An 8,678-nucleotide genomic window follows, 5' to 3' on the forward strand; every position below is an offset into this window, starting at 1 on the left:
GACCATCCCTAGTGAGGACGTTATGGTCTCTGTGAATCTCATCATTCTACTCTTATCTCATCAGTGACTTTAACTTATAGTTAAACAAAGTGGAAATAGTAAAAGCAGCATTCAAATAAATACACAGAGTTGTGGGAATGAAATTTCCTACACTCTTGTGCTTTTACCATGTACAGCGTTTTTTGTAGGTAATGCTGAGTCTGACCAATGTCCTTCACATAAATCCCATTTGATGTTTAAAGGACACGGTAACCTTTTAAATCAAAAAAGTTAGATACTCCTCTAAGAGGAAGGAAGGCTCTGCTTAAAGCCTTCCCGTTCCTCTTGGTGTCTTCTCATTCCACTGCCGAGCCCCTCTTCAACTCTCCTGCCAGCTGTGTATTCGGTCTCCAAGAACTACCAAAGACAAGTGGCTACATACTGCGCATGCTCCTCTTCGGAAGTAGATGGAGGCCCAAGTACTTCCGTGGCCTTCTGAGGAAGCCTAGAATTGGGTGCCTGGCGATGTAACGAGGGGACACAGAGAGGAATGGGTAGGCTCTGAGCAATCCAGAGCCTTCCCAACTCTTAGGTGAGTATATAATATTTTTTTGTTTAAAGGTTATGCTGGGAATACACCATTAGTTTTTTCAGCAGATAGATTCTGATATTTTCGATCATTTTTCTAAACGATTTCTCATAGAAGTGAATGGAAATTGATAAGAATAGATAAGAAAATCGATCGAAAATAAGATCAGACAGTAAATCGACTGAAAAATCTCATTGTGTATTCCCAGCATAACAGTTGTCTTTTAAAGAGACTCTGAAGCGAGAATAAATCTCGCTTCAGAGCTCATAGTTAGCAGGGGCACGTGTGCCCCTGCTAAACCGCCGCTATAGCGCTGCTAAACGGGGGTCCCTTCACCCTCAAACCCCCCACTGCGACACTTGGTCGCAGACTTGGTCGCTCCTGGAGGCAGGGCTAACGGCTGCAGCCCTGCCTCCAGTCGCTTCTATCAGCGGCGCATCGCCGCCTCTCCCCCGCCCCTCTCAGTGAAGGAAGACTGAGAGGGGCGGGGGAGAGGCGAAGATACGCGCTGGCAGACGCGCGTGGGGCAGGGCTGCGGCGGTTAGCCCTGCCCCAACCAGGAAGCGCTCCCCCGCTGAAACGAGGGGATTTGGGGGATCAGGGACCCCCGTTAAGCCGCGGGATAGCGGCGGTTTAGCAGGGGCACGCGTGCCCCTGCTATCTATGAGGTCTGAAGTGAGATTTATTCTCGCTTCAGACTCTCTTTAAGCTCAGCCTTCCAATGCTAACTCCTTGCAAACGCCTACTCCCAGTCATTCTCCTAATGTAAAGCCCTTCTTGATGCTGCCCACTTCCCCACTGGCATTTAAAGCTGTCCTGTACTAACCTGCTCCTTGACCTTTCAAATCTATGCATAACTTTAACCCAGCTGTCCATTCTACCCTAACATTTGGGCTCTATAGTAGCCAGGCACTAGTACTCAGTGGGGATGATCAATGACATGCAAATCATTTCTCCTTGCATTTAAATACCATGTAAATTATGCAGCTTAAAATTGGACTAATAAGAATAACCTGCTGTCAGTTTTTATTGGTCCCAGTTCAATCTGCATAATATTTACATGAAATTTGAAGGCAAGGAGAAATTATTTGCATCTCACTGATCATTCCCAGTGCTCAGTCCAACCTCATGCACCAATACATTTTTAATTTATTGACAATGGCCATAGTTACATAGTTATTTGGGTTGAAAAAAGACGTACGTCCATCGAGTTCAACCAGAGAACAAAGTAAAACACCAGCCTGCTCCCTCACATATCCCTGTTGATCCAGAGGAAGGCGAAAAACCCTTACAAGGCATGGTCCTATTCACCCCAAAAGGAAAAAAAATCTTTTCGGACTCCAGATAGCAATCAGATAAAATCCGTGGATCAACATAATTGGGCATTACCTAGTAATTGTAGCCATGAATGTCTTTCAACGCAAGGAAAGCATCTAAGCCCCCTTTAAATGGCGGTATAGAATTTGCCATAACTACTTCCTGTGGCAATGCATTCCACATCTTAATCACTCTTACTGTAAAGAACCCTTTCCTAAATAAATGGCGAAAACGTTTTTCCTCCATGCGCAGACCATGTCCTACAGTCCTTTGAGAAGGCCTAGGGACAAAAAGCTCATCCGTTAAGCTTTTATATTGCCCTCTGATGTATTTATACATGTTAATAAGATCCCCTCTAAGGCGTCTTTTCTCTAGACTAAATAAACACAGTTTATCTAACCTTTCTTGGTAAGTGAGACCTTCCATCCCACGTATCAATTTTGTTGCTAGTCTCTGCACCTGCTCCAAGGGCCGGTTCACACGGACGGCAGGCGGCGTTGGGGTGGCCAGGAAGTCGCGTCGTCCTGCGACGTCCCGTTCGGTGGCGGCGGTACAGAGATCGTCGCGATCGGCGTTTCTCGTCCCCGCAGGGGGACATATAGCCGCGCCGGCTAGCCGTCCCTGGACGTTGCATGCGGCTTCTAGGGACGGTCGAAACGATGCGTTAAGTCGGGATCAGAACGCCGCGTTTATGCAATCGACGGTAATCGACGGTAACCGCGCAATGCTAAACACTCCTATTCACTTGAATGGGAGAGTTTAGCCGATGGGTCCCGAACGCTTGACGGTAGACGCCGCCAAGCGTCCGTGTGAACCGGCCCTAAAACTGCAATATCTTTCCTGTAATGTGGTGCCCAGAACTGAATTCCATATTCCAGATGTGGCCTACTAGAGAGGTAAACGGGCAATATTGTGCTAGCATATCAAGTTTTTATTTCCCTTTTAATGCATCCCAAAACGTTGTTAGCTTTAGCTGCAGCGGCTTGGCATTGAGTACGATTATTTAACTTGTTGTAGATGAGTACTCCTATGTCCTTCTCCAAGATTGATGCCCCCACCATACATTTATTTTGTATGGTGCTAGACCATTGGTACGATCAAAATGCATTACTTTACATTTTTCAACATTGAATTTCATCTGCCATTTATGTTCCCATATCCTATCCAGATCCTTTTGCAATATGTCCCTATCTTCCTGAGAATTGATGATTCTGCACAATTTTGTATCATCTGCAAAAATAGCAACATTGCTTACTACTGCATCTACTAGGTCATTAATAAATAAATTAAAGAGCACTGGACCCGGTACAGACCCCACTGCTAAACAGTCACCCATTTTGAGTATGATCCATTGACCACAACTCTTTGTTTTCTGTCCATTAGCCAGTTCCCTATCCATGCACACAGACTCTTCCCCAGTCCTTGCATCCTCAACTTTTGCACCAGACTTTTGTGTGGAACAATGTCGAGGGCCTTTGCAAAGTCCAAGTATATCACATCTACAGCATTCCCAATATCCACATTAGCGTTCACTACCTCATAAAAGCTGAGCATGTTAGTCAAACAGGACCTGTCTTTAGTAAACCCATGTTGATGCTGAGAAATAAGATTATTTTCTACTATGTAGTCATGTATAGTATCTCTTAGTAACCCCACAAATAGTTTGCATACAACTGATGTTAAGCTTACAGGTCTATAATTTCCTGGATCTGATTTTTTGCCCTTCTTAAATAATGGGAAAACGTGGGCTGTACGCCAATCCATTGGGACTCTGCCAGTTGAAAGAGAGTCACAAAATATAAGATAAAGGGGTTTATCTATAACTGAACTTGAGCCATATTGCTGATAGTATTTTCCTCTTGTTGCCAAGCAGCATTGGCTGCTGAATTGCCAAATCACCATTTACCGTATTGAATGCCTGGTTGATCCTACAACATGAACCTACTTCAGTTGTAACTTATTTAGAGGGCAGGTGGACACCACTCCTTATGAACTTAGCTGCAGAATCCAGCATTGTACAACTCCGTACAGAACAAAGTTATGCAGATATAAATTAAATGCTGCTCCCCTCCCTGCCATCAGCTTGACAGCTAAGTTCACACTGTGTTTTTTTAATGAATTAATGGAATTTAAATTACTTTAAATACTTTTTTTTTATTTATTTTTTTTACTAAGCTTTTCTCTATAGTGTCTTTTTTTACAAAATTAAATAAAAACCTGGCGCATCAGTTCATGTCTCTTTACCTCCCTCTCACTGTCCTGTAGCTGCTTGCTTTTTCCCAGCCGCTCTGAAACTCTCCTTCTTCAGTCAAAAGTGCATGCGTGGAGATGGTGGGGAGGGGAAAGTTGTGTCTCTGAAACCATGCCTCTCTGTAGACTGATAGGAAGGCATGGCTTCAGACTGACTGTGGGAAGGGTGAGTGAGCAGGCAGCTGGGAGTTGTTGAGGAGGAGATGAGAATCTGTGCCATAGTGTAGCAGATTCTTTTCCTGTTTGTTTTGAAAAAAAATCTAACTTTTCCCAGAACGTCATTGGACAGCACCCCTGGTGAGACTTGTCTCCCTCCCAATCGTGGACAGGAACTGCAAAAGAAAAGATTTGCATAACAAATTGGCAGCCATACATAAGCCACTATCTTACCACCAGTAACTCAGTTCAGTTTCCTGTCCCGGACGGGAATGCAGAGGAGAGGTCTCCAGGATGCTATCCATGACAGATGGTCGGGGGCAACGTCTTTCAGGGCTCCAGGCATGCTGTACAGTGGACAGTCGGAGCCCTGCAGCGTGGAGGAGGCTTCTCCGTATGAGGCAGCAGAGATATAGCGCAGGCGCGCTTTCAGACCAAGATACTTCCGGGTCAACCCGGAAGTTGTCACGCACGGCGTCCGGCGTGACTCTGATCGGGCGGCAGGGGCCGCGGAGGTGATTGCGAATCAGCATCAGCTGATTCGCTGAGGTAATTAGCAAATAGCGCGGCAGGGGCTGCGGAAATACGAGGTAATTATGCATATCTATTAAGCGGCAGGTGCCGCGACGGGGGACTATGCAAATAAATTATGCTAATGGGCTAGTCAGCTGAGCCCTACTGTTCATGTGGATTTAATCCTTTTCCCTGTCTCACTCTGGTGGTTTATGTGAGCATGGAGGACGCTTCTGGGTCAGCTCCTGCGCAGTCTGCCAGGCCAGCCCAAGATACCTCTCTGGCAAGTACATTGGAAATATAGATATGCAGTGTGTATATATATATATGTGTGTACTAGAGAGGGTGCTAATGGTTGGCTTATTATTATGTTTTATAGCCTGAAAAACATGAAAAGCCTGAAAAACATGATAAAACTGACAAGGGTCAGCATGCATCAAGTGGATCTAGCAAATCTGCGAAGAAATGTGCCATTTGCTCCACTCGCTTGTCATCCTCATCCTCTAAAAAGTTGTGCCAGGATTGCACAAATAAACTGGTTAAAGATGAATCCCCTGTCATATTTAAAGATCTGATGGGTTGGATGCGGGCGGAAATGTCTTCAGCAATCAAAGAAATTAAGGATTCTGCTATTTCTTCTCAAGCTGTAGCCCCCAACCCTGCTGATGTTCCTGGCCCTAGCAGTGACGCTGCTGTTATACCTATCAATACTGGGTCTTCTCCTACTCCGGCGGCACGTATTCCTGTGCAGGCTAGGAGAAGTAGGGAGAGTGATATAGAGGGCTCGGAACTCTCTGAGGGGGAAATATCTGCATTAGAAGAGATATCTGAGGGTGAAGAGATAGAAAAAGCTGAGAAATCACAGAAATTTGCTTTTTCCCCAGATTTAATGAAAGATCTCCTAACCTCCATGCATGAAACAATGGGTATTAGATCAGAGCAAAAACCCCTGACACCCCTGGATCAGATGTATGAAAGTTTGGCGGACCCCCAATCTAGATTCATTCCGGTCCATTCTACTCTTAAATCTATGATTAAGAAAGAATGGGAAAATCCTGAGAAAAGGGCCTTTTGGCCCAAATCTTTATCTAAGCGCTACCCTTTTGCCCCGGATGATCAGGCTTGTTGGGGTCCTCCGCCAAAGCTGGATCCTTCCTTTTCCAGGGTGTCAAGAAAATCAGACCTGTTGTTTGAAGACTTTGGTAACCTAAAAGATCCAATAGACAAAAAAATGGATAATGTTTTGCGTAGGGCTTGGGAGTCGGCTTCATTAACTTTCAAACCGGCTGTGGCATCAACAGCAGTTAGTCGTTCTCTGAAAACTTGGCTATCAGACCTGCAATTTAAGATTGCTAATGGAGTTTCTAGGGAAGAAATTCTGAATGACTTCCCAAAAATTACGAATGCCTCAAATTACATGGTTGATGCGGCAGATGATACAGTAAAGTTGGCAGCCCGAACCACGGCGCTAGTCAACTCGGCTAGAAGGGGAGTATGGGTTAAGACCTGGAATGGGGATACTTCCTCAAAATCTAAACTTTGTGGTATCCCCTGTGAAGGTAATCTGCTGTTCGGTTCAAAGCTGGACGATACACTAGATCGTACGGCGGATAATAAGAAGAATTTCCCAAGGAAGCGCCCTTTTCAAAATAAGCGGCCATTTCGGGCCCCCGCCAAAAATGAAGCGGATAACAAATCTTCCAGGGGTAGAAGATGGGCCCCTTATAGACAACAAAGACCCCCCAATACCTCTACTAATACCAAAAAGACAAACAAGCAATGACGCCATCATTCCAGTGGGGGGGAGAGTCACCAACTATTTCGAAAAATGGCAACAACTCTTCAGCAATCAGTGGTTACTGAATATAATATTAGAAGGTTACAAAATAGAGTTCGAGCAGCCTCCCCCTCAAAATTTTGTCCTAACCCCTTGTCCAAAAGACCCATCTTTAAGAATAGCCCTTCAATCAGAAATAAGGTCACTTCTTCAGAAAAGGGTAATTCGCCAGGTTCCAGCATGCCAAAAAGAACAGGGATTCTACTCTCCAGTCTTCCTGGTGAGGAAACCTCAGGGAACCTATCGATTTATTCTAAATCTAAAGAAACTAAATCTGAGGGTCAAATACAGAAAGTTCAGGATGGACAATATCCGATCTGTAGTTCATCTCTTACAGAAAGACGACTTCTTGGCATCTCTAGACCTGAAGGATGCATATCTTCATCTGCCAATCCATTTGTCCTGCCAACAATACCTAAGGTTCGCCGTGTGGATGGAAGGAGAGGTAAGACATTTTCAGTTTAATGCCTTACCTTTCGGATTATCTTCAGCTCCATGGCTATTCACCAAGGTTATGTCTGAGGTACTAGCCCTTCTCAGGTTAAAACAGATTAATATTGTCGGTTACCTTGATGATTTTTTATTATGGGGGTCTTCTGAGAAATCCGTTTTTGATCAGATAACTACAACTTTGAGCTTCTTCCAGGATTTGGGTTGGTTGATTAATTGGGAAAAGTCTGCCCTAGTTCCTTTCCAATCCTTAGAGTTTTTGGGTTTCATTATTTCTACTAGAAAGGAAAAATTGTTGTTACCTGATAGGAAGATCAGTGCTATTATTGACAATGTTCTCTCGTTTCAGAAATTGAGAAGCATATCGCTAAGAAAGGCCATGGCACTTCTAGGTCTTCTAACTTCTTCCTTTCCGGCAATCCAGTGGGGGCAGTTCCATGCAAGATTCTTACAGATGTGGATACTAAAATCTTGGAACAGGTCTATGACGTCACTGGACAAGAAAATCGTCATTCCACAGAGTATAAAGGCTTCTCTGCTTTGGTGGAAACAGCTGGATCATCTATCTCCAGGTCGTCTGTGGAGTTTTCCTCATCAGAATACAATTACAACCGACGCCAGTTTATGGGGTTGGGGAGCCCACTTCAATTCTCAACCGGCCCAGGGAGCCTGGAGTATGACGATCAGTTCACAGTCATCAAACAACAGAGAACTGCAAGCAGTGTGGCAAGCTTTACTACATTTCGGGCCCCAAATCAAGAAGTCTCATGTGAGGATAAGGACAGACAATCAGAGTGTGGTGGCTTTCCTAAACAGACAAGGGGGTACGAGGAGTCAATCCTTATGGGAAAAGACGACGAGGATCCTATTTTGGTCAGAAAGGAATCTCTCATCCTTAACAGCGACACACTTAAAAGGAACCTCAAACCAACTGGCAGACTACCTCAGCAGGAAGAGGTTGGATGCGAACGAATGGTCATTAGATCAGGAAATATTCCAGCAGGTGACGTTACAATGGGGCTGCCCAAAAATAGACTTGTTTGCAAGGAAAGTGAATACGAAATGCCAACAATTTTGTGCCCTGTTTCCAGAAGATCTACCATGGAAAGTAGATGCCTTCTCGATCAATTGGGGGGAAGTAATGATGTATGCATTTCCTCCAGTTCCGTTGCTAGCACGAGTGATAAAGAAGATTATACAGGACAAGGCTCGAGTAATCTTAATAGCTCCACTGTGGCCAAAAAAACCATGGTTCACGTCACTGAGGGCACTAGCAGTAACAGATCCGATAATATTTCCTCCTCTGCCACACTTGCTATCTCAGGGTCCAGTATGGCATCCGAACTTACACATGCTTCACCTTTCAGCTTGGAACCTGAATGGGGCATCCTGAAGTCCAAAGGGTTTTCAGATGAACTATCAGAAACTTTGATACAGAGTAGAAAAAAAGTGACTCGAGAAATATACCAGAAAGCCTGGAGAATATTTAACGATTGGTGTAGGGAAAGATCCTTTAACAATTCATCTCTTAAATCCGTATTGGAATTTCTTCAGTGTGGATATAAGAAAGGTCTTAGTATCAGCACC

This window comes from Hyperolius riggenbachi, chromosome 12 (genome assembly GCF_040937935.1).
Source record: "Hyperolius riggenbachi isolate aHypRig1 chromosome 12, aHypRig1.pri, whole genome shotgun sequence".
NCBI lineage: Eukaryota > Metazoa > Chordata > Amphibia > Anura > Hyperoliidae > Hyperolius > Hyperolius riggenbachi.